The sequence below is a fragment of the Sapajus apella genome, unplaced genomic scaffold (assembly GCF_009761245.1).
Source record: "Sapajus apella isolate SASKATOON/1434 unplaced genomic scaffold, GSC_monkey_1.0 scaffold22, whole genome shotgun sequence".
NCBI classification, from domain to species: Eukaryota; Metazoa; Chordata; class Mammalia; order Primates; family Cebidae; genus Sapajus; species Sapajus apella.
The window spans coordinates 14,127,882-14,155,290 of NW_022436962.1; the positions used below are offsets into that span (position 1 = coordinate 14,127,882).

General features: G+C 40.1%; 1 protein-coding gene across 3 annotated transcripts in view; it reads right to left on the reverse strand.

The window, feature by feature from the left end:
• The window catches only part of KCNH1 (potassium voltage-gated channel subfamily H member 1), a 455,549-nt gene that overhangs the window by 250,501 nt on the left and 177,639 nt on the right, over positions 1 to 27,409 (reverse strand). The window lies entirely within an intron of this gene.

Here is a 27,409-nt window from a genome sequence, read left to right on the forward strand (position 1 = left end):
CACTCCAGCCTGGGTAACAAAGAGCGAAACTCTGTCTCAAAAAAAAAAAAAAAGAAATCATAGATAACACTAACAGATTGAAATACATCCCATGTTCATGGATAGGTAGAATCAGTATCATGAAAATGGTCACACTGTCAAAAGCAATCTACAAATTCAATGCAATTCCCATCAAAATATCACCATCATTCTTCATAGAACTAGAAAAAACAATCCTAAAATTCTTATGGAATCAAAAAAGAGCCCACATACCCAAAGCAAGACTAAGCAAAAAGAACAAATCTGGAGACATCACATTACCTAACTGCAAACTATATTATAAGGCCATGGTCACCAAAACAGCATGGTACTGGTATAAAAATAAGCACATAGACCAGTGGAATAGAATAAGGAACCCAGAAATAAACCCAAATTCTTACAGCCAACTGATCTTTGACAAAGCAAACAAAAAATAAACTGGCGGAAAGACACCCGATTCAACAAATGGTGCTGGGATAATTGGCAAGCCACATGTAGAAGAATAAAACTAAATCCTCATCTCTCACCTTATATAAAAATCAACTCAAGATGAATCAAAGACTTAAATCTAAGACACAAAACCATAGAGTCTAGAAGATAACATTGGAAAAACTCTTTTAGACATTGGCTTAAGCAAAGACTTCATGATCAAGAACCCAAAAGCAAATGCAACAAAAACAAAGATAAATAGTTGGGACTTAATTGAACTAAAAAGTTTCTGCACAGCAAAAGAAATAAGCTGCAGAGTTAACAACCCACAGAGTGGAAGAAAGTCTTCACAATCTATACGTTTGACTAAGGACTGATATCCAGACTCCACAAAGAACTCAAACAATTCAGCAAGAAAAAACAAACAATCCCATCAAAAAGTGGGCTAAAGACATGAATAGACAATTCTTGAAGAAGATATACAAATGGCCAAGAAGCATACAGAAAATGCTAAACATTACAAATTATCAGGAAAACCACAATGTGTACCTCACTCCTATAAGAATGGCCATAATGAAAACACCAAAGTAATACATATTGGCAAGGATACAGTGCAAAGGGAACACTTTTACAGTGCTGGTGAGAATGTAAGCTAGTACAACCACTATGGAAAACAGTGTGGAGATTCCTTTAAACTAAAAATTGATCTACCATTTGATCCCTCAATCTCACTACTGGGTATCTACCAGAGAAAAAGGAGTCATTATACAAAAAAGATACTTGCACACGTTTACTGCAGCACAATTTGCAATTGCAAAAATATGGAACCAGCCCAAATGAACATCAATCAACAAGTGGATAAAGAAAATGTGATGTATATATATTATGGAATACTACTCAGCTATAAAATAAAGAATGAAATAATGGCATTCACAGCAATCTGGATGGAACTGGAGACTATCATTCTAAATGAAGTAACTCAGGAATGGAAAACCAAACACTGTATGTTCTCACTCATATGTGGGAGCTAAGGTATGAGGACACAAAGGCATAGGAATGATACATTGGACTTTGGGGACTCGGAGAAAAGGGTGGAAGTAGTAAGGGATAAAAGACTATACATTGGATACAGAGTACACTGCTCCAGTGATGGGTGCACCAAAATCTCAGAAATTACCACTAAAGAACTTATTCATGTAACCAAACACCAACAGTTCCCCAAAAACCTATTAATTTTTTTTATTTTTAAATAAAAATAAACTCAGTGAGATATAAGAGAATACAGATAGACAATTCAGCAAACAACAGAAAAACAACTCATGACCTAAATGAGAAATTCAACAAAAAGATATTATAAAAGAGAACAAAACAGGGATCTTGGAGGTGAAGTCACTGAACGAAATAAAAAATATAAGACAGAGTGTCAACAACAGACGAGTTCAAGGAAAAGAAACAATTTCTGAACTTGAGACAAGTCTTCTGAAGTAACCCAGAGGACAAAAGAATAAAAAATAATGAAGAAAGCCTATGGAACACCATTAAGTTAATAAATTTTTGTATTATGTAAATTCAAGAAAGTTAAAAGACAGTAAAGGAATATAAAACCTACTTAATGAAATGATAGCTGGAAACTTCCCATATCTTAGGAGAGATATGGACACCCACCCACATCCAGGAAGTTTGAAGGTCCCCAAATAGTTTCAACCCAATAAGGGTTATCTATGAGGCACATTATAGTCAAACTGTCAGAAGTCAAAGATAAAATTCTAAAAACAGCAAGAGAAAAAGCATCAAGTCACATATGAGGAATCACTATTTCTTAATGAGAAAGACTTAAAATGTCCAACATCTAGAAATGAAAGGATGATAACTACCACCATAAAAACACATGAAAGTATAAAACTTACTGGCTGAACAGATACACAAATGAGAATAAAAAGAAATTAAACCTTGTCACTACAGAAAACCATCAAACCACAAAGATAAACATTAAAAGAGGAAACAAAGGATATCTAAATCACTAGAAAACAACTAACAAAATGACAGGAGTAAGTTCTAACCTATCAATAATAACCTTGAATATAAATGTATTATATTCCTCAATTAAAAGATATACATGGATGAATGAATTAAAAAACCAAGACCCAACTACGTGCTAACTAAAAGAAATTCATTTCACCTGGAAAAACATACAGAGGCTAAAAAAAGAAAGGATGGAAAAAATATTTCATGCAGACAGGAACCAAAACTAAGCAGAAGTAGCACATTTATGTCAGATAAAATAAACCTTAAGCCAAAAACTGTAAAAAGAGACCAAGAAGGTCATTATATAATGATCAAAGGATAAATTTCGCAAGACATAATAATAATTGTAAATATATATGCACCCAACACTGGAGCTGTCATATATATAAAGCAAATATTATTAGATCTAAAAGAAAAGATAGACCCCAATAAAATGCTAATTGGTTACTTCCACATCCCCCTCTCAGCATTGGATAGATCATCACAGACAGAAAATCAACAAAGAAACATCAGATTTAAACTATACTACAGACCACAGAGACTTCATAGACATTCACCCACATTTCATCCAACAGCCGCAGAATACGTATTTATCTTATCAGCAAAAGGAACACTCTTCAGGACAGATCATACATTAGGCCACAAAATAAGTCGGGAAAAGTTCTTAAAAATTAAATCATATAAAGTATCCTTCCATACCACAACTGAATAAAACTAGAAATCCATAAAAAGAGCAACTTTGAAATCTATACAAATACACAGAAATTAAACAACATGCTCCTAAATGACCAATGTATCAATAAAGAAATTAAGAGGGAAATTTAAAATTTTCTTAAAACAAATCAAAGTAGAAACACAACATACTAAAAACAATGGCATACAGCAAAGGCAATACTAAGCAGGAAGTTTACAGCAATAAACAACTACATCAAAAAAGCAGAAATACAACAAATAAACATCCTCACAATGCACTTCAAGGAATTACAAAAGTAAGAACAAGCCAAACAAAATTAGTAGAAGGGAAGGAGCAACAAGAAATAGAACAAAAATAAATTAAACAGAAACTAAAAGCATACAAAAAAATTAATGAAACGAAAAGTTGTTTTTTTCAAAAGATAAACAAAATCAGCAAACCATTAGCTAGGCCAGCTAAGAAAAAAAGAGATAAGACTCAAATAAATAAAATCAGAAATGAAAAAGGAGACATTACAATGGATAACACAGAAATAGAAAGGATCATTAGAAACTTATAAACAGAAACCATCATACTATCTGACTTCAAAATTTACTACAAAGCTATAGTAACCAAAACAGCATAGTACTGGTATGAAAAGAGACACATAGACCAATGGAAAGAATAAATAAATAAATTAATTAACCCATGTATTTACAGCCAACTTATTTTCTTTTTTTCTTTCTTTCTTTTTCTTTCTTTTTTTTTTATTTCATTGCATTTTAGGTTTGGGGGTACCTGTGAAGAACATGCAAGATTGTTGCATAGGTACACACGTGGCAGTGTGATTTGCTGCCTTCCTCCCCATCATCTACATCTTGCATCTCTCCCCTTGCTATCTCTCCCCAACTCCCCACCCCCCACTGTCCCTCCTCTATTTCCCCCCAACAGACCCCAGTGTGTAGTGCTCCCTTCCCTGTGTCCATGTGTTCTCATTTTTCAACACCTGCCTATGAGTGAGAACATGTGGTGTTTGATCTTCTGCTCTTCTGTCAGTTTGCTGAGAATGATGGTTTCCAGGTTCATCCATGTCCCTACAAAGGACACAAACTCATCATTTTTGATGACAGCCAACTTATTTCCAAAAAAGGTGTCAAGGACACACATTGGGAAAAGGACAGTCTTTTCAATAGATTATGTTGGAGAAACTGGTTAACCATACACAGAAGGATGAAACTAGACTCCATCTAAATGGATTAAAGACTTACATGTAATACTAGAAGTTATGAAAGTACTGTAAGAAAACATAAGGAAAGTGCTTCAAGACAATAGTCTGGGAAAATATTTTATGCTAACACCACAACAGTACGGGCAGCAAAAGCCAGAACAGACAAACGGGATTATATAAAACTACAAAGCTTCTGTAAAGCAAAAGAAACAATCCACAGAGTGAAAACACAATCTAAAGAATGGAAGAAAATATTCGTAAACTCTTCATCCAACAAGGATGAACATCCTTAAATAATATCTAGAATATACGAGGAACTCAACAGCAAAACATTTAAAATAGTCTGACTAAAGAATTGGCAGCTATACACCAATAACAGACAAACAGAGAGCCAAATCAAGAGCGAACTCCCATTCACAATTGCCACAAGAAGAATAAAATACCTAGGAATACAACTAACAAAGGAGGTAAAGGACCTCTTCAAGGAGAACTACAAACCACTGCTCAAGGAAATAAGAGAAGACACAAACAGATGGAAAAACATTCCATGCTCATGGTTAGGAAGAATCAACATTGTGAAAATGGCCATACTACCCAAAGTAATTTACAGATTTAATGCTATCCCCATCAAACTACCAATGACCTTCTTCACAGAACTGGAAAAAAAAAAACTTTAAACTTCATATGGAACCAAGAAAGAGCCCGCATAGCCAAGACAATCCTAAGCAAAAAGAATAAAGCTGGCAGCATCATGCTGCCAGACTTCAAGCTATACTACAAGGCAATAGTAATCAAAACAGCATGGTACTTGTATCAAAACAGAGACATAGACCAATAGAACAGAACAGAGGCCTCTGGAGCAACACCATACATCTACAACCATATGATCTTTAACAAACCTGACAAAAACAAACAATGGGGAAAGGATCCCCTATTTAATAAATGGTGTTGGGAAGATTGGCTAGCCATGTGCAGAAAGCAGAAACTGGACCCCTTCCGGACACCTTACACTAAAATTAACTCCAGATGGATTAAGGACTTAAACATAAGACCTAACACCATAAAAACCCTAGAAGAAAACCTAGGCAAAACCATTCAGGACATAAGCATAGGCAAGGACTTCATGACTAAAACACAAAAAGCAATCACAACAAAAGCCAAAATAGACACATGAAGTCTAATTAAACTTCAGAGCTTCTGTACAGCAAAAGAAACAATCATTAGAGTGAACCAGCAACAAACAGAATGGGAAAAATTTTTGCAATCTACCCATCTGACAAACAACTAAAACAGATTTACAAGAAAAAAACAAACAAACCCACCCAAAAGTGGGCAAAGGATATGAACAGACACTTTCCAAAAGAAGACATATATGAGACCAACAAACATATGAAAAAATGCTCATCATCACTGGTCATTAGAGAAATGTAAATCAAAACTACATTGAGATACCATCTCACACCAGTTAGAATGGCAATCATTAAAAAATCTAGAGACAACAGATGCTAGAGAGGATGTGAAGAAATGGGATAACTTTTACACTGTTGGTGGGAGTGTAAATTAGTTCAACCATTGTGGAAGACAGTGTGGCTATTCCTCAAGGATCTAGAAATAGAAATTCCATTTGACCCAGCAATCCCATTACTGGGTATATAACCAAAGAACTATAAATCATTCTATTATAAAGACACATGCACACATATGTTCACAGCAGCACTGTTTACAATAGCAAAGACCTGGAACCAACCCAAATGCCCATCAACAATAGACTGGACAGGGAAAATGTGGCACATATACACCATGGAATACTATGCAGCTATAAAAAACGATGAGTCTGTGTCCTTTGTAGCGACATGGATGAACCTGGAAACCATCATTCTCAGCAAACTGACACAAGAACAGAAAATCAACCACCACATGTTCTCACTCAGGTGGGTACTGAACAATGAGAACACTTGGACACAAAGAGAGGAGCATCACACACTGGGGTCCGTTGGGAGGGGCCTACAGGAAGGATAGTGGGAGGGAAGGTGGAGGAGGGATAACATGGGGAGAAATGTCAGGTATAGGTGATGGGGGGATGGTGGCAACAGACCACCTTGCCATGAATGTACCTTTGCAGCAATCTTGCATGATCTGCACTTGTACCCCAGAATCTAAAGTACAATAAATAAAATTTAAAAAGAATTGGCAGATAATCTGAATAGACATTTCTCAAAAGACATACCAATGGAAAAGTATATGAAAAAATGTTCAACACCATTAATCATCAAGGAAATGCAAATCAAAACCACAGTGAGATACCATCTCATTCCAGTTAGAATGGCCACTATCAAAATGATAAAAAAAATAACAACTGCTAGTGAGGATGAGATGAAAAAGGAACTCTTGTAAACTATTGGTGGCAATATAAATTACGCACACGAGAATACTATTCAGCCATAAAAATAAAATCCTGTCATTTGCAGCAACGTGGATGAACCTGAAACACATTATGTTAAATGAAATGAACCGGGAACAAAAAGATAAATACTACATGTTCACATTCATATGTGGAAGCTAAAATGTTGGCAATATAAATTACAGACAACAGTAAGGAAGTTCTTCAGAAAAATAAAAATAGAGCCACCACATGATCCAGTAATCCCAATGCTGGGTTATAACCAAAGGAAAGGTTCCTGGTATCTCTGAAGGCCAAGAAGAAAGAAAGAAAAGAAAGACAAAGAAGAAAGAAAAGAAAAAAAAGAAAAAAGAAAAAAAAGAAGAACGAACGAAAGAACGAAGAAAGAACGAAAGAACGAAAGGAAGGAAGGAAGGAAGGAAGGAAGGAAGGAAGGAGGGAGGGAGGGAGGGAGGGAGGGAGGGAAGGAAGGAAGGAAGGAAGGGAAAGGAAAGGAAAGGAAAGGAAAGGAAAGGAAAGGAAAGGAAAGGAAAGGAAAGGAAAGGAAAGGAAGGAAGGAAGGAAGGAAGGAAGGAAGGAAGGAAGGAGGGAAGGAAGGAAGGAAGAAAGGAGGGAGGGAGGGAGGGAGGGAAAGAAAAGAAAAAGCAAGAAAAGAAAAAAGAGGGAAAGAGAGAAAAAGGCAATCAGTATGTCAAAGAGACAGCTGCACTCTTATGTTTATAATAGCTAAGATATGGAATTTACCTTAGTGTCATCAACAGATAAATGGACAAAGAAAATGTCATACTCTCTCTCTCACACACACACACAGACACACACACACACACACACACACACACACACACAAGAATACCATTCAGCCATAAAAAGAATAAAATCCTGTCATTTGCAGCAACATGAATGAGCCTGGAACACATAATGTTAAATGAAATGAACCAGACATGAAAAGATAAATAGTACATGTTCACACTCATATATGGAAGCTAAAAAAGTTTTCTCATAGATGTAGAGAGCAAAAATAATGGTTCCTAGAGACTTAGAAGGGGAGAGGGAATAGGGAGAGTTCAGTTAATGGATACAAAGTTACAACCTGAGAGAAGCAATAAATTCTAGTATTCTATAGCACTGCAGGCTAACTGCAGCTAATTACTTACTATATATTTTTAAATAGCTAAAAGAGTTCCCAGCATAAAGAATTGATAAATGTTTGAGGTGATGGATACACTAAATGCCCTGATTTGACCACTACACATTGTATACATGTATTGAAAATTACGCCGTACCCTACAAAAATGAACAACTGTTATGTGCCAATTAAATTTTTTTTTTTTGAGACAGAGTTTCACTCTTGTTGCCCAGGCTGGAGTGCAATGGTGCAATCTCGGCTCACTGCAACCTCCGCCTTCCAGGTTCAAGCAATTCTCCTGCCTCAGCCTTCTGAGTAGCTGGGATTACAGGCATCTGCCACCATGCTCGGCTAGGTTTGTATTTTTTTTTAATAGAGATGGGGTTTCTCCATGTTGATCAGTTGGTCTCGAACTCCCAACTTCAGGTGATCTGCCCACCTCGACCTCCCATAGTGCTGTGATTAAAGGTATGAGCCACCGTGCCTGGCCAAAAATAATTTTAAAAGAAAACCTACCTCATATTTCAAATAATTCCATAGAGTTGTTTAACACAAACTTGCAATTATGAACAATCAAGCATTTCAAGTTGGATCAACACAGATGAAGAGACAATGAAAACCTATTTTAGTGAGCTTTATCCCTGAAGGCCAACAACTATGACTGGAGAGAATGCACTGGGAAATCTCGGTGACCTCTGTTGTAGTTACACTGATGCAATTCAAATTGAAATGGACATTTAGCAATTATTAGATTCATTTGCATGCAAGCTTTCAAATTTTAGCCCTTCACTTGGCCTAAATAAAGCATTCCCTTAAATTGGGCTTTACATTATCTTCTCATCTAACCAGATTCTCCAATTCTCTGCACGATTTTATTTTTTCTGTCACAGACAGGGAATTAACAGTCACAGACTGATGACAATGTGTTATTGAAAGGAGCCACTCAGTCTTTCAGGTGGATCATTAGTTCTGCCAGACTTGCAGGTCTGTATGGAGATACAATCGCATCCATAGCAAATTCTGCAGGTAACCTTTTTTTAAAGTTTCTCGACTGCTTTCAACCCACATTACTTATCACTATACTTTCCCTGTGTCCTCCTCCAGCTAAAGACCTCCTTTTCATGCTTCCCTCTGAGACCCCGGAACCCATCTTCATGTGTAGAGAAATTCCCAACCTCAACATCTTCATAGATTGTTCTCACCACCTTGCTTTAGTTGAAACCTGGCTTTCCCCCAGGGCCCTGCTTTTTCCCTCTTCTCTCTTACATCCTGGAGTTAATAGTAGAGAGTTTTCAAGCTCCACACTTGCATCTTCCAAACAAGTGCGATTTGCACTCAAAAACCAAAATTCTCCTCTCCCTTAACATTCATGCCATCCAGCAATACCAATCCTCATTACTGCTATCTAATTATGGATGGGTAACATCTGTTTAATGCTTACAAATATGCCAGAAATTACACTCGGTATTTTCATTAATTATCTTGCATATCAATTTCTTGACCCCTCCATTATACTATATCCCGTGAATCTTTTCTCCTGACTCTCCAGCAAATCTCCTGCTGCCAGCATGGGAAACTTTAACGTCCATGAGGAAAAATCATTCAACACTCTATTCTTTGACCTCCTCATTGCCAATGATCTTTATCTTTACTCCACATCATCACTGGAAACCACTCCAACTTTGAAATCTTACACACTAGCATTCTACACAATGAGTGCAACTTTCCATTCCTCCCACTTTTTTCCCCTTATCCCCATGCTACCTAATTTTGTGCTTCTCTTTGATATCTATATTCCTCATCTCTTTTTTTTCCAGCTGTCAACTCTGCAGACTCCACTACCTTTCCTCTGTTAATTACGTCACTTTGAGTACTCTGGTCCCAACTCTAATAACCTTGCTCCTTGCCCTCCCGCCACATTCGTTCTGCTAAACTTCCTAATATTCCTTCCTAAAACTATAATCAACACACAATGGCTCAATTTCTTATATCCCACTCATTTTTCGATCCATTGCAACCAGATGTTCACTCCCACCACTTCTCAGAATCTAGCTTCCTGAAGGTTACCAATGACTTTCTAATTGTTATACCTTCAGCACTTGACATTTGTAATGAACATCTGACATTTCGCATGGCCACACTGTGTCTTCGCTGTCTCCCTGTTTTCAGGAATCACCACCTTACAAGGTGCAGCCTGCCTCCTGCCACACAAGCTGAGCATGCCAGAATACCTGCTTTTCCATGCAGCTACAGTATGAGCACATGATCTAGAACTGGCCCATCAGATGTACCCACTCCAGTTACTGAACAGTACCTAATGGAGGAACTATACAAGACCCTTTTGGTTAGAGCATGGGAGCATCACTAGTTCCCAGAAGCAGTGGGTCGTGGTGCTGAAAGTGGTATTGTGTCCCCTGATGGTTGTATCAGCTGTACATGTCACAGGTCCATGTCCAGTAGCAGCAGCAGTGGTATATTCATGTTACTCGTTCTACAATATGATTTGGGGCATTGTTCCTGGCCATGTAGCCTCCAAATATTTTCCTGGTCTTTCTAAAAGCTCTGTAAGTTTCTAATATCCTTTTAATAACCTTTTTTCCTACTTAAACAGATTTGAATGCTGACTACTGCAACCACTTAGAAAAGACTATCCTCCCTTGGTTCCCAGAGCACTTCTCTCTCTGCCTAACTGTTCCCCAAGGCTTTTTCTTGACCTTCTCTTCTTTTCAATATAACCCCTTTCCCTGGGCAGCTGCATCCATTAATGTGGCTTTACCTACCATCTATTCACTAATCACCTGCAAATTTACCTTTTCAATCCAGGCATTCCTCCTAACCTTAAGACCTCTATGAGAATGTCCCTGGAATGACCCTTGGGTATGCCATCGGAATGTCCATGGGTTTGGCATGTCTAACCCTTAGTCTATCTCCTAGCCCCTAACTCGGGAGAATGTACACTGAGTCTAGAATCTCTCAAGTACAAAACCAAGTATCATCATCTTAGTTGGTCATGCAAGCATTTCTTCACTGAATGTCCTTTTAAGAAGGGTGATGTTGGGCCAGGCACAGTGGCTCACGCCTATAAACCCAGCACTTGGGGAGGCCAAGGTGGACAGATCACGAGGTCAGGAGTTCTAGACCAGCCTGGCCAGCATGGTGAAACCCCATCTCTACTAAAAATACAAAAAATTAGCCGGGCGTGGTGGCGCACGCCTGTAATCCCAGCTACTTGGGAGGCTGAGGCAGAATTGCTTGAACACGGCAGTCAGAGGTTGCAGTGAGCCAAGACTGGGCCACTACACTCCAGCCTGGGCAACAGAGCAAGGCTTCATCTCAAGAAAAAAAGAAGAGTGATGTTAAGTATATTGGTATTCCAATAGGTAATTTTGCTGCCATTTGGATAAAAATAGAAAATAAATTATTTTCTTATCTATACATATAGTATCTGTAGAAATATATGTTAAATACTAGAAATATCGATTGTCCCCAAGAAGGAAGACTTTTTACTGTATATGCTCTTTTGAACATTGTGTCAAATGAATTTACTTATTTACGTTTCATTAGGTTACAAAAATGATTAAATAAAAGTTTAGAAATACAACACAACCCCACTCAGACTAGGCAATATCTCCCTCTGTCTTCTGGATAAAATTCCTTTAGTTTAGCAAACAAGGCCCTTTGTAATTTGGTCCTTGGCAGCCTCATTTGTCACTCCTTTTCTCCCAGGAACCTCTCTAGTCATACCAGATTATCTGTGGCTCCACAATCACACTGTGCCTTCACTCATGCCGTTTCTTCTGTCTCAAACACTGTCACACTGGCTGTCTGTCTGGAAAACTCCTACCCATCTTCAAATATATTTCTCAATATCCCAGTGGGAAGATGAGTCACAACATCTTTATTACTAAAAATTATCACTGTATAAAGTATGCAAGTAGTTTATCTTTTAAAATAAATATTAGTGTGGATTTGACCTTATCTCAATAGTAGTATCACTCTCTCGCTTGAATTCTAATTGGCTTTCTTGACTGTAGAGAGAGGAGCACGGATATGGCCGTATCTTAGAAACTCTGGATCAGATATCAGTCATAGGAATATAACTTTCCATGTATGTCTTTATGGAAGAAAAGTTGAGAAGTGCTGGTCTAAGACTCGATACAAACAGTTGCCTCTCTGTGAAGCCCCCTGATACCCACAGGCAGAGCTCGACATGCCCTCCTCTAGGCTCCCATGAATGGTCCTTCATTCATTCTTTCAACAAATACGTCCTGTGCACCTAATAAAAGGCACACATAGTTTCAGGTACTAATAAACCAGTGACAAACAAGACCAAAATCCTTGCTCTTCTGGAACTTTCATTTGACTGTGGGGAGAGACAGACAATAAATAGAATAAATAAGAAAAATAATGCTTTGTTATATGACAATAAGGTGAAAAATTAGGCAGGAAATGAAAACAAGGGGTGCCAAAAAGAGGGGTGATGGTCATTGTTAAATAGGGTTGTGAAGGAAAACTCTTCCCTGAGATGTTAGCATTTAAGTAAAGGTCAAACAGAGGAGACAGCAGAAGCCACAGAAGAATGTAAGCGAAGCATGTTTCAGATAGAAGGATCAGAAAGTGCGAGATGACCTCAGGCAGGACTGGCATTTGTCACACTGTCTTGATATTAGGCTGACAGGCTTTTGAGGTCAGGATTGAGAACAATAATCAAAATTTATTGAGTGCCTTCTGACTGCCAGGAAGAGTAGGCATTTTACATGCATTAACTCACTTAATCCTCATGCCCTTTGAGGTAAGGATATTATATACCCAACTTACAGTTGAAGAAACAGATACACAGTATCATTTGTCCAATATAGCATAGGTAGAAAGTAGCATAGCTGGAATTTGAACCCAGATTAACTGACTCCCAAGTTTATGTTCTTAACCCTTTGCCCTATAGACTCCCCCTTTAAATTCTCATCTTTAGAATTCTAGCTCACTGTGGATGCCCAATAAATGTTTATTGAATGGAAACTTAAACTGTGACTTACAAGAAGTTTTGGCAATGGAAAATCTAAGGGTTATAAGTTTTTACTATGTTATTAACAGAGCTAGCCTTGTTTGTTGACTTTAAAACAGAGATGACTTCAAGAATAAATGTTCCATGATGATCCCACTACTCTGAGAACTGCAGAGCCATTGCAACTGCATAATAGAATAAATTGGCTTACCAGATTTTACTGGAAGTGATTCAATGACATTTAAATATAATTTTCTTGCCTTCCATTGCTTCAACATTTTAATTTAGGCTGGTTTAATTCAATTCAGCAATCATTTCTTGAAACCTCGTACAGGAAGACGTAGCCAAGAGTTACCAGTGATACAAAAACTAGGAAGACACACTTCCCTGCCCTCATGTTGCCTACAATCAGCCACAGAGAAAACAGCCTATAAGCTGCAGTGCAGCAGCAAGCACAAGTTAGCTGCCATTATTAAGACTGAATTAGCACAAGGCCTGTGGGTGTGCATCAAGAAGATTTTCTTCTAGTTTATTTAACAGGTCTGTTGACTATATTCAGGGGAAGGATGTGGTTACTGAGTGTAAGGAGAGTTTTTAAGTAAAAATAGGATAGTTTGCAGCTTTCCATTAGTTTAATCCAATAATGTGTCCAAAAGGCACATCTGCCGTCTCAACGGAAAACAATCATTGAAGGAAGTTTACAAATGTTGCTTAAAACCATCCACTTCCTTTTTGTTTACAGTTCAAACCATGAAATAAACTGTGTATTCAGGTGTGATAATTTATAGCTCTTTTCCATCTAAAGGCCTGAAAATTGAAATCTTTGTCATTGGCCAAATGAAATCCAAAGGATACAGAAAAGAGAATCTGGTTTTATCAACCCAAATCTCCATCTTCTCAGAATACAAATTTCAGGTTTTCTTCTCCCAAGGAAATGAAATTAATCCAAGCAGCCTAGAATGTATTCCTTTCATATTGAAGGAGGCAATACAATCCTGATGTGTCCTGACACTGCTGCAGTTAGCCATGCCCTTCATTTGCTTTAGGCTAATTTGATTTAAATTCTCAAAGAAGACGGTATGTCGGGGTCTGGTGGGGTTAAAACCCCAGTGACTTTCATGGGGGTTGCATCTATAGGCATTTTTGGCACTGGGCCCAAGTATAGTACTGGTCCACATGTCAGTGCCCTGGATGGAACTCTGGATACAGAACAGCACCAACATTAGGAAAGCATCACCTTGAGTAGAAAGATTTGAGGAAGCAACGAAGTAGCTGGGTCTCCTGACCACATGTGCTAACACTATCTACTTAATGCAGAGGAAAAACATGGGTAATTCCCTATGCAATCTAATTTGGCTTTTAAGAAGCACAAATTCCCTCCACAAACATAATCCACGGGCACCCTTGTCCAACACCAAGCTTCAAATAAGAAGGTAGAAGCCTTCAAATGTGTAGCCTCCTGACAAGCACGAGGAATTTGTGGTATAACTGTCCTAGGCCTCCACTAGGCATTGGGGGCAAGGAGGGAAGGTTTTAAAGGACCGGTTTAGATATACAACAGATTCCTCAGAATTTGGGGAGCCTGGTATGGTACAGTACAGGTCAGCAGCCCAAACACCAGAATTGTATCTGTGAGAACTGGGCAGGGTGCTAAGGATTCCCAATACTCAGGGACTACCTCACATGTTGGGCAAACCAAAGCTCTGTAAGGCAGAGCACCCTCAGAAAAAGAGCTTGGCAAGTCACTGGGCATACTTCCGAGGAGCCACAGGGAAGTCAAAGCGGGTTACCAGGAGAGGTGGCACGAGGGTGGACTTGGCCCCATGATGCCGCTCAGTGTGACTAAAAAGGGGACAGGGAGAAACAGAGGACTCTTAGCAAAACAGTGAGATCCTAACTCAGGAATTTCAAGGTTTAAGGTAATAAGGGCCCCCTTCCAGCTAGAAGGAGCATCAGTATTTTGCCTTTATATCATTTATGGTTTTAACTCTGTCCCATCTTCACAGATAGATTTAAAGCCCTTCAGAGCCATTTCTCTTTGTAGCCCAACAGAGAATGGTGATGAGACTACTAATCTTTTTAGACTCTTCCATCCCACAAAGCAACTGACAGGCACAGAGCTCCAGTCTACTGCCATTAGGCCCTCTGAGGATAAATCTCTGTAGAGATTTGTAAAGAAAATTATGGCTCCTTTAAGAGGCTTCCAGCAAGTATATAGATCCAAAGTTTCTGGAAGCAGGCAGAAGTAAGTAAATGTACTCAATCGTTCTATGTGGATTAAAATAATCAATAACTAAAACTTTTGAAAATAAGAGAAGCCATAGACAAAAGTAAACAACAACAACAAAAGGCCACCATGAGGCATCCCATGCACAGACCATGTCGCATGTGGGATTCAATCTAAGTTCAGGGAACGGGCTAAGGCCAGGCCCTCTGTGATCTCAGTAGTTTACCCAACCTCTTCAAGCTTCACATCTTCACCTCTAAAGTAGGGGAAATATATGTCATACAGGGCTAATGGCCATAAAAGTATTAGGAGTTGTTTTACAAGGGTTCCACCTTGCTCTCTTCCAGCTGTGAAAATCAAGCTAATAAAGAAAAAATTAAAACGGGAGAAACTATTTCTCCCCAGTGAAGAGAAAGGATCTGAATTGTCAAAAGAAGTTACTCCTGGATGAGGGTTAATAAATAAAGGGAATAATGCCCCCTCTCTGAAAAGTTGCCAACAAGCAGTCATATATACTGGACAAAAACAGCTGCAGGAAAACGGGCAGGGATCGCAGGCTTGTGCTTCAGGACACTCAGAGACCCACAGGGGAGCAAAGGTCAGTTTCACCTGATAAGGTTATGAGAAAAACAAGGATATCTGAAATAATGAAAACTCACAGGATACAGTTTATACCTAGGCATTTGTCTTTTTAAACTTGCTTTAAAAGATCTAGGACTTCTTTGACTACAATTACCAGAAATTAGCAGAATAACAAATATGCCACTCAGAAGTTTATTTTTGTGAAAAAGTTGTACATAGACTTCGACTTGTCATCCCAATCCTACTAAGTAGTGGCAAATAACGGTAATTTTAAAGAACTTGCAATGTGCCAAGCAGTCCTAACTCTTAGTCTTGCAGGCATTCATTCCATTCCCACAACTATCTTAGAGAAAGAATACTGCCATTTTCCCCATTGTATGTGAATGTAGGTTTTTTATAAATTAACTCTTGGACAAGCAGCCATGAGGATGAGTTCTGTTGATTACAATCAGACTTTTGAAAACCAGCAATGAAATCAAAGTCTCCATGGCTATTCCAAAGACACCAGCCAACCAGCCTCCTGTTTTCCTCCGCTCAGAAAATTCTCCCCCCAACTCAACCCAACTATAACAGAACAGATGAGTCTCCCCTTCTTTTTAAGCACTGAGCAGGTTGTTTGTAAGCACCAAGTGGCAGAATGAAAAATAAAGAAACAAAAGCAGCGGTAGAATAAAAATATGCTCTTTGCATCCCCAAAAGACTAGTGTCATAGAATAGATTATATTTGATCCCTGCTGTCTTCACGAAGACTGAGAACTCTGGGTTCTTAAAAGGTGAACTGAAGACAGGCAGGATGGTGTCCTGGGACTACCCAAGCCAGCACCCGTGTACACTCCATGGGGACTCAGTAGATACCAATTTCTCACATATACTGGGCCCAGGGACCAGAAGCTGGCTTCGGTTCTGTAAGTTCTGTGTAATGTCCCAATCACTCTGGCTCAGAAATAAAACAAAGTAGGCACTAAAAGACTCCCAGGACTCAGTGCAGCCCCAGAGGAGGCCACTAATGCCCAGAGAGGTAAAGAAACTGACTCCACTGCCGGGCGCGGTGGCTCAAGCCTGTAATCCCAGCACTTTGGCAGGCCGAGGCGGGTGGATCATGAGGTCAAGAGATCGGGACCATCCTGGTCAACATAGTGAAACCCCATCTCTACTAAAAATACAAAAAATTAGCTGGGCATGGTGGCGCGTGCCTGTAATCCCAGCTACTAAGAAGGTTGAGGCAGGAAAATTGCCTGAACCCAGGAGGCGGAGGTTGCGGTGAGCCGAGATGGCGCCATTGCACTCCAGCCTGGGTAACAAGAGTGAAACTCTGTCTCAAAAAAAAAAAAAAGAAAGAAACTGACTTCAAAGTCACCGGCCTAGCTAGGGCCACTCGACAGTTCCCCCAGCTCTTACCTGGATCATAGAACTATTATGAGTCTACAGTAAATTAATTCACAAAGGTGTTTTTTTAGAAACTTAAAACATCTAAAAATGAGTACTCGTGGCAGTAGTGGTATTATTTAGAAATGGCTTTTAAAGTCATGAGGCATTTATGGACAGTAATTTAAATCCCTCTCCTGGTGATACTAAGACACACTCCCATGTTCGTAGAGAGAACACAGCCCTCCCTCCACTGCAAAGGCCCTCCAGGCAAACAAACAGAGCTACAGCTCCCCAGGCCAGAAAGCAGATGGCCAAAGGAAGCTGCCAAAGGGTGGGACCACTTAACTGCCCTATCTAAATGGAAAGCTGAGGACATAAGCCTCACCTCAGGAGTTCTGGGATCACAGAACTTTGGATCAGGAGGGGACCCCTGGAGTCACTGAGCCCACGCCCCTTCTTTTACAGATAAGGAATCAGAAGTGCAGGGAAGGGTGGCTCATTCCAGGCACAGAACAGCAAATGACAAAGCTGAGGCACACACCCTGGTTACCCGACTCCTCACATCATATACTTTACATTATTCCTTGTGGCCAAATCTAGAAGAAAAAAAAAACAGGCTACAGTATTTTTTATTGCAGTAAAAAATACATAATATAAAATGGACCATTTTAACCATCTTTAAGTGTATGGTTCAGTGGCATTAAGAACACTCACAAGGTTGTACAACCTTCACCACTATTCATCTCCAGACATTTTTCATGTTTCCAAGCTGAAACTCTGTACCCATTAAATACTAATTCCCCATCCTCCCCTTTGCTGCCTGCTGATAACCTCCATCTACTTTCTGTCTCTGTAATTTTACCTATTCTAGAAACTTCATATAAGTGGAATCATACAGTGTTTGTCCTTTTGTGTCTGGCTTCTTTCATTTAGCACAATGTTTTCAGGCTCATTCGTGTTGTAGCGTGTGTCAGAATTTCGTTGCTTTTCATGAATGAATAATATCCCACTGAGTGTGTTTAACACATTTTGCTTAACCATTCATCTACTGATGGGCATTTGGGTTGTGACTACCTTTTGGCTACAATGAATAACGCTGCTGTAAGCATTGGTGCACAAATACCTATTTGAGGTCTCAGGATGCAGTACTTAACTTTTCTGCTGTTTTAAACAAACTCTTACACAATGTTTGCTATGTGCCAGCCACTGTATGTTATAAACATGACCTTATTTAATTCTCATAACTCCTGTAAGTTAGAAACTACAAGTATCTTTATTTTATAAAGAAGGAAACTGAGGCCCCAAAAGAATAAGTAACTTTCCCAAGATTATAAAGTGATTAAGTGGCAAAGCCAAATTCAAACCCAAGCCACCTGGTTCAGGATGGCTAGGAGGCCAGAGCAGAGGTGGAACAGCTTCTATAAATGGGCCTTCCAAGGCCTCTCAGGATGACGACCAAAGTCTTCACAGTGGTCCCCAAGGTCCATACATTCTGCAATGCTCTCTCTCCTGATCCAGGATGTCTCCAACTTTGTTTCTTACCACTGTCCCCTCAATTCACTCCCTCCCTCCCTCCCATACAGTCACAGAGAACTTCTGTTGTTCCTCAGACACATTGGGTACCCTTCCACTGCAGGGCCTCTGCACTTGTTTACCCTCTGCCAGAACACTGGCACCTAATCGTCCTCACTCACCTCATTGGGGTTGTTGCTCAAATGTTACCTTCTCCAAAGAGGACTTCTCTGCCATGCTTAAAATCACAACTCCAAGACCCCCTTTCCTGTTGCATCTTTCTCCAGCGCATCTATCACCGTTTAGTATGCTAGAGGCTTTACATTTGTTTGTTGATGCCTCACACGCTAGAATGTACACAGTCCTGGCAGACCCTGCTGTGTCCTCAGCCCCCAGAACACTGCCAGAAGAGCAGGCTCTCAATAATGATTAGCTGGATGAATTAATACACAGCATCCACAGAGCACTTCACAGTTTACAAAACTTCTCCACGAATATTATCCCACTTGGTCTTCATAAAATAACTGCAAATGTCTCAGAGGAATCACACCATGAAGGTCAGACTTTATAGCTCCTGCTGCTCTGGAGAATATTCCCGCGGGCCTGAGGCACGGTTTGTACTTTCTATGTAGACTTCAGTAGCACTGGGCCAGAAAACAGCCCCAGGACACCCAGCCAACGTCCTGGAAGCCTGGGAGTGCAGGCACCCAGGCTACCTTCAGGAGGCAAGACACCCCGCCCCTCCTTGGTGAAAGCCTGGAGGCAAAACCCATGTTTCAGAATCAAAATGCCTTTCCCAATTGCTTCATCTGCAACAAAAACGAAGCCACATATTTGTGAGGCAGTCACGGAGATACTCCTGGTTCTAGAAACTCCTGTATTACTCATCCAACTTTTGATACAGAAATATACTGCACAGCCTTCTCTGAGCCATCAACAACAGCCCTGGAGACTCATCCCACAATAAACATGGGAGAACATGGCCAAAGTTTGTGTTTTATTCTCCACCTGGACTATTCTCACCACCTGTCTAACTGCCACCCATAAGGCTCTTGCAGCCTGGCCCCTGTCTGCTCCTCCTGCCTTCTCTCCTGCCGTGTTCTCACGCATGCACACTCCAGTCATGCCAAACAATGTCAATTCCTCAGATCTGCCGTGGCCTGTCTCACCACCCGTCCTTCACATAGGCAGGTTTCCATGCCCGAAACGATGCCTCTTCTGTCTTCCCCTTTCTGCTTTCACCTGCCAAGTCCCTACTTATCCTTCATTTCAGAACTCTTCCTTGACATTCCAGCCAGAGTGGCTCTATCCCCAAGCATCCAGCACACATTCCTGTTGTAAACTTACCATAGTGCAATATTGCCACCAACTTACCTGTCCCCTCACATTCTATACGTTAACTATTAGCCTCCTGAAGGCAGAGACCCTGTTAATTTCAACACCAAAGCCCTAGAACCTATCTGTTCTTCTGCCTGATGCCAACAGGCACCACACAAATAATTGCTGAATTACTTTAGAAATTAGATCGACCTCTAAGGAGACAGACAGCTTTTGAACAAGGTGAGACCACCTGTCCTAGGGTTATCTTCTTCCTTACTGCTCAGTCCCTGCCCCATTCATGCCACTGGGTCTCTCGGCTGAAAAGCAAATGATAAAGCTAAATTCTTCACCTGAAAGTAAATAAATAACATATACATCAATCAGTCATATATATGATGTTCACTGAGATACACCACTGGTAAACAAGAAGAACTTGGAACAGCCTACATAACCAACAATAGAAAAACTGTTAATTAAAAATAAATTAGCTTGGGAAAAAATTATAAGTTATCAGAAAAGTAAAATGAATATGAGATTTGGGATCAGAAATCCTGGCTTTACTTGCCTGCTAGCTGTGTGATCTTGAGCATATCACTTAATCACTGTGAATGTTACATGGAATGACAACACTCTCTTGCATGGGTTTTTGTGATAATGAATCGAGATAATTTCCCTGCATGGTGGCTGATGCCTGTAAACCCAGCAGTTTGAGGTGGGGGGTGTGGGCAGATTGCTTAAGCCCAGGAGTTTGAGACCAGCCTGGGCAACATAGTGAGACCCCATCCTTACAAAAAATGAAGAAATTAGCAGTGTGGTGATGCATGCTTGTGGTCCCAGCTACTCAGGAGGCTGAAGGAAGAGGATCACTTGAGCCCGGGAGCTCCAGGCTGCAATGAGCTATGATTGTGCCACTGAACTCCAGCAACAGAGTAAGACCCTGTCTCTTTAAAAAAAAAAAAAAAAAGATAATGGATACAAAGCAATTTTTACATTATAAAGCAGTACACAAATACATCCTCGTTAAAATTACAGTTATCATAACTACTACAGAAGAATTGTCCACGAAAATGGGTATGACTATGTAAATTATGCATACATTTTAGATAAAGACAGGAAGGAAATAAGCAGAAACTAAAAATTATTGAGTTAAGGCAGGGGTCAACAAACATTTTCTGTAGAGGGCCAGACAGTAAATATTTCAGGCTTTGCTGGCCTTACAGTCTCTGTCACAACTACTCAATGCCAGCATTATAGCCCAAAGGCAGCCACAGAAAATATCTAGATGAAGAAACATGCCCGGGTTCTAACAAAACTTTATGGATGCTAAAATTTGAATTTCATGTCATTTTCTCATGTCACAAAATATTATCACTCTCTTTTGACTTTCTTCAACTATTTAAAAAAGTAAAAACCATTCTTAGCTCTTGGGCTGTCCAAAAACAAGTGATTGGCTTGATTTGCCCTGTAGGCCATAGTTTGCTGACTCCTGAGTTAGAATGATGTGTAATGAGCAATTTTCTTTTATTATAATTTTCTTTCATGCTGTTATATGCCTTTTATGCTTAAAGGCAAAAACAATACCATGAATTCCCCAAGGACTGCCGGAATCATTCAAAACCGACCAACCTCAGATTCAAACATGAGTCAGCTGGCCCTTGTGTCCTCTGCAAACACATGTCCCATACAGCAAGGTGTCACAACCCCTCTCTCCTGGAAGAGCCCAGTACACATCTTGCTTATTCCTCAGCCTTTTGGCATTTCAAGTTCCTTTCTGATATCTTTAACCCTGTCAGCCCAAATCTTACCACTTTCCTCGAGACCAAACTCTAAGCTCACCACCTCCAAGAGTCTTCCCTAATTCACCTCATCCAAAAACATTACCCCTCTGCTTTATTAAGCAATGTGAACATAGTTTTGTTTTGTTTGAGACAGAGTCTCGCTCTGTCACCAGGCGCCAGGCTGGAGTGCAGTGGCGCAATCTCAGTTCACTGCAATCTCCGCCTCCTGGGTTCAAGCAATTCTCCTGCCTCAGCCTCCTGAGTAGCTGGGACTACAGGCGTGCGCCACCACACCCAGCTAATTTTTGTGTTTATTTTTTAGTAGAGCCGGGGTTTCACCATGTTGGCCAGGATGGTCTCGATTTCTTGACCTCGTGATCCGCCTGTCTCGGCCTCCCAAAGTGCTGGGATTACAGGCGTGAGCCACGGCGCCCGGCCGTGAACATAGTTTTTTTGTTGGTTTTAACACAGCCCTCAGTTGTTACATTCCAGTCTATTTTCTCCCCCAACGTGACAGTAACATCAAGGGTGGCACTCACGCCCTCTGCTACTTTTCCACCTCCCGCAAGTCATGGCTCCTCCTAGAGGGGAACACACAAAACAGCACTTCACAAATGCAGTGAACTAGGTGCACCAGCCAATGGCTCAGGTCTTTGCCGTTGATTTTAGCGATGACAGGTGCTCCCTACTGATCTGCCACAATTAGCCATATCACCAATTATAATTGTTCATCTGGTCATTATTTTGGCACATTCCAAGTGACTGCAAAGTAATTATATGCTAAACACGGAGCTGCTCACCCCAATTCCAGGCCTTAGCAACATTATGAGATAACATGAATCAATCAGCTAGATATACAGAGGATTTTTAAAAGAATGGAAAAATGATGAACCAACCATGTGAAACCTGCTTTAATCAAACACAGTATTCTTCTAACACCAGAAACCAGTGAGGAAAAGATTGCCAAGCCACATAGACACAAAAAGAACAAGAACAAAAACCGATGTATAAATAGGTCAGTTTCTTTCCCACCTTCATTTTTCTCTGCGGACCAGGTAATAGAGCCTCTTCTTGGTCTCCCTCCGGAGTACCACCTACTGCCCAGGCTTGGAAGAGCAAGTGGGAAGCTGGCAGCTGCTGTCCCTTCACTTCTCAGTTTAGATTTCTTAAAGTCAGGTGCTGAACTAGGGCTCCAGAACGTGCCCAGTTACCACCTGCCACTTATTGGGACTATTAACTCATGTGACAGATACTGTGTAAGTGCTCGACATGCATCACCTCATTTTATCATCACAACAACTCTATGAAGTATGCACTTTTATCTTCATATGAATACTGGAACAACTGACAAGTATCAGCTAGAGAGTGCTACTTGTTCCGTGGCCTCCTGTCCCAGGCCCAGCCCTGGAGATTCAATGTTAAGCAAATCAGAGGATCTTCCCCTTCATGGAACTTACCTTCTAGTGGGAGAAACAGAAACAAAAAGAAGAAAAAAGTTTAACGAGATTATAGCTGAATGTGTAAAGTGCTATAAAGGACATTAAAAGGTTAAATGGGTAAAGAGGCATTCTTAATGAAGAGTGGGAGAGAAGGAGAGGTTTTCCAGACTCAGCCTAAATGTGCAGTGAGAATTTCTGCAGACTCAAACAGCACAACTCAAGACATCCAAGGACCAGAGTGGAAATGCTCTGTCTGCAGGGCTACGACAGAAACTCCACTAGGGGCAGAGTCTACATATACAGTGTGCTGTGTGAGGAGTTGGGGCTGGGGGAGTGTAGCCTGTGTGCATCTAGGAAAACTGGGAAAATATAAAGAGGAAGCTAAAGATAGAGTCTGTAAAGCATAAGATCCTGGGGGAAAATGAGATGGAATACTCATGCTAATACATGTCAAAGAGAATGTTCTTGAAGCTTTAGGAGCATCTGAACCTGCTGTGCATGTAATTTACCTAACAAGCCAATGCTGCTGTGATGGCTCCTCTGGCGTTTAGCTAATGGAAGCCCTGCAATCTGCTGGCAGTTTGTTGGTTTGAGTTTACAAAGCTGCCTAGCAGAAGCATTTCTTTTTAGATTCTCTTCTTGTCATGTTTCCAAGGAGTTAACAGGATCAGCTTTCTCAGGCATAGAAAAATGTATTGGTAATGGGATAAAATTCAGTAGATTGTGCTTTTTTTGTAATGGTGTAATTTTATTAAAATATCAAACCCTTATTATGACTATTGACTATTTATTATATATAAAAAGAGATATGCTGTTCTGGGTGAGGACTAAAGCAACACCACCACATCAGTACAAGCAGAATAACTCCCTGACCAAACTCAGGCCACCTCTCCTTCATGTTCTTAAACGAAAACAGCTCTATGACACACACTGTTGTCTTTTCTAGAACATTCACCTTCCTCCATTATGCAAAAGCCTTTCTTCTTTGAGGTTTAAGCCATGCATTTCAGCCCCCTCTGGCCCTCCTTGTTATCTCTCTACCTTGTGGCCACTCTCTGTCACTCCCTGAGAACACTTGCTTGGGGTACACAGTCCTCGAAGTGCCCACATCTTCCTGTGTGACATTTCTTCAGTCACCCAGACAAGCCACCCAGCACTTGAGCACTTGGTCTTCCTCTCCGTCTCTGTACCTCCTCTCTCCCTCAGCACCTACTGCCCAGGCGATATGTAAGGAATTGTCACTTCACAGGGTTGTGCTAATATTAAAACATCAAACACTGACATACTCATCTTTGGCCACACACCCTTTTCCCTCCGGCTCATTCACACCTTTACTCCTACTTCACCAGCCCTTGAAACTCAGATATACATATCTCCTTTTTCCCAGGTGCATAACTTCTTGATAAAGTAACTTCCTCCCCCATAAAGCCTCATCTTTCTATCGGTCTATCCAGCAGATTTTTATGGAGTCCTTACTATGCGCAGGTCCTGACTTAAGCACAGACATTAAGACTGGTCACTTTATGGAGCTTACAGCTTGTGGAAGAATTAGGCAAACCAGTAATACTCACAGTACAGGAACAGGAGGAGAACACGCGCAGCTCTGAGCTAGAATCAAGACTAAAGTGTGTTATTTCTGTTGCCCTCTAACTATGATTTTTAACATCCAGCCCTCTTGTCTTTCTACTCCATGGCTCCCAAAAGTCCACTAACCTCGGATACTTTGTATCAACCCAAAGACTCACTCTTAGAGGAAAAAAAAACTCACATAAATCTGCCAATTATTCTTACTACAAATTTATGGTTTCTAATTTCAGTCTAGCCTATAGCTAAGCCTTCCACGTACAGTTGTTTAGGTTGTAAACTTCACAGCCCTTGGAAAACCATTCAGGTAAACTTTCATGAGAATATTATTGGTGTCTCTAGTGTTGTGCGTTACATAAGCAAGGCAACCGTATGCAGTAGCCTCAACCACAGCAGTATTTTTATGGAGGTTTTTATTTGGTTGACTAATTGGTTGACTGGTTGGTTGGTTTTTGATTAGCTCCTTTTCTAATATGCTATCATAGTTTTTTCAAATTTTCATACTCAACTTTAAAAGTTACCCCAGCTTTTATTTGACCCAGATAATCAAAGCTATCAAATATCAACTCTCTCACAATCTTTCTCCCACATTAATTATTATTCCTATACCTGCAGCCACCTTTCTATTTTCTTAGAGCAAAGGGTGATCTTTTCCAATTTAAGGCTAAACCCTCCAGCTCTGCTCTGGGTTCCCTATCTTAAGGAACTCTATGACTTGCATATAAAGTATTTTGCCCCCTCCAGGCTCAGACCATTTTCTGGAAATATAAGTTCCCACTGGGCCTCAACTTCCTCACCACTCAGGCTGAACCCAGGGCAAGCTGGCACCCACCTTCAGCATCCACGTGAACCCTTCTCACCATAAGATTTCTATTAGATATGCTGAAAGAAGCTTCAGTCCTCCTATATGTGCTGACAATTGCCTTTCTCAAAATTCTCTTACCCGGCTTCTATGAAAACTCTCTCGTGGTTTTCCTCCTACTTTTCTGGCAATCTGGATCTGTCCCTTTCTCTCCATTTCCATAGCCCTCATCTTCTCTTCCATGGAATACTTCAAAGCATTTTAGTCAGTCTCCCTGACTCAGGTGTAACTTCCTCCAATCTGATCTCTATAAAGAGAAATTCAGGATTCTTTCTAAATTTTTAATCCAATCCTGTCTTGTTCTGGCAGGAAATCCTCCAGTGGCTTCCCAGCACCTATGAGTGAAGTTCACACCCCCTGGAATGTCATTCAAAGCCCTCTCTTACCCAGTACCTTCAATCTCTTACTTCTACTCTGTACCTCTTCCTCCTGACCTCTTCCACTGCCAACTCCAGACACACTGAGCTACTTGTAGTTTTATTCTTTCTCTTGCCTTCATAACTTAGCATAAGAGGCTCTCTCTGCCAGAAATGTTCTTTACCACCAGTAGCATTGTGTTGTTTATTAATGTTTATATACATAATTTTTAAACATATATGTCGTATAAAAACAATGAATCCACTATGCAGTCTAAGGACTAGAACATCACCAGTTTTTTTTATTTTTTTTGTTTATTGTTTTTTATACTTTAAGTTCTGGTATACATGTGCAGATTGTGCAGGATTGTTACATGAGTATACACATGCCATGGTGTTTTGCAGCATCCATCCCCTCGTCACCTACATTTGGTATTTCTCCTAATATTATCCCTTCCCAATCCCCTCACTCTCTGCTATCCCTCCCCTAGTCTCCCCACCCCCCCAACAGGCCCTGGTGCGTGATGTTCACCTCCCTGTGTCCATATGTTCTCATTGTTCAACACCCACTTGTGAGTGAGAATGTGTGGTGTTTGGTTTTCTGTTCTTGCATCACCAGTTTTAATTGCATCTACCCATGTGCTCCTACCCAGCCTCCTCCAAGAAGTAACTACTACCTGTATCATAAATTTTAGGTTTCCACTCTTGCTTTACATAAAAATTTACTGAGGAATAGTAATTTTTGCACATCCATCAAATCATCACTACAACCAAGATAATAACATTCCATGACCTCAGAATGTTCCTTTCACCACTTTATAATCTCCCATCCTTCAGCATGCTCTCTCTACCTCTTTCCCCAGGCAACCACAATGTGCTTTCTGCCACTATAGATCAGTTTGCGTTTTCTGGAATTTTTATGTAAATGGAATCATGCAGTGTATATTCTGCCTTTTTTTACTCAGAAAAATTATTTTAGAATTCATCAATGTTTTTGCATGTGCCAACACTTCATTTCTTTGTACTGCTGAGTAGTAGCCTATTGTATAAATGCATCACAATATACCTACCCATTACCCACTGAGGATGTTTGGATTTTTCACTTAAACAAAAAATATATAAAAGTGATACAAAGTTCTGTGTGCAAGTCTTTATTTTGTCACATGCTATCTTTCTCTTTGGTAAATAAAAGTCAAATAGCGGAGTCACATAATAGGTTTATATTTAATTTGTAAAGAAACAAATTGTTCTTTAAAATTATTTTTCTATTTTATATTCCTACCAACATTGTATGAGAGTTCCGGTTCCTCCATATCAACACTTGGTATGATCAGTTTCTAATTTTAATCATTCTAATGGGTGTATAGTGGTTTCTTGTAGTTTTAATGTCATTTCTTGATAAATAATGCTGAGCTTTTCTCTTGTTTCCTGAACATACGGAATGCAGTTATAATAATTGTTTTAATGCCTTGTTTGTTA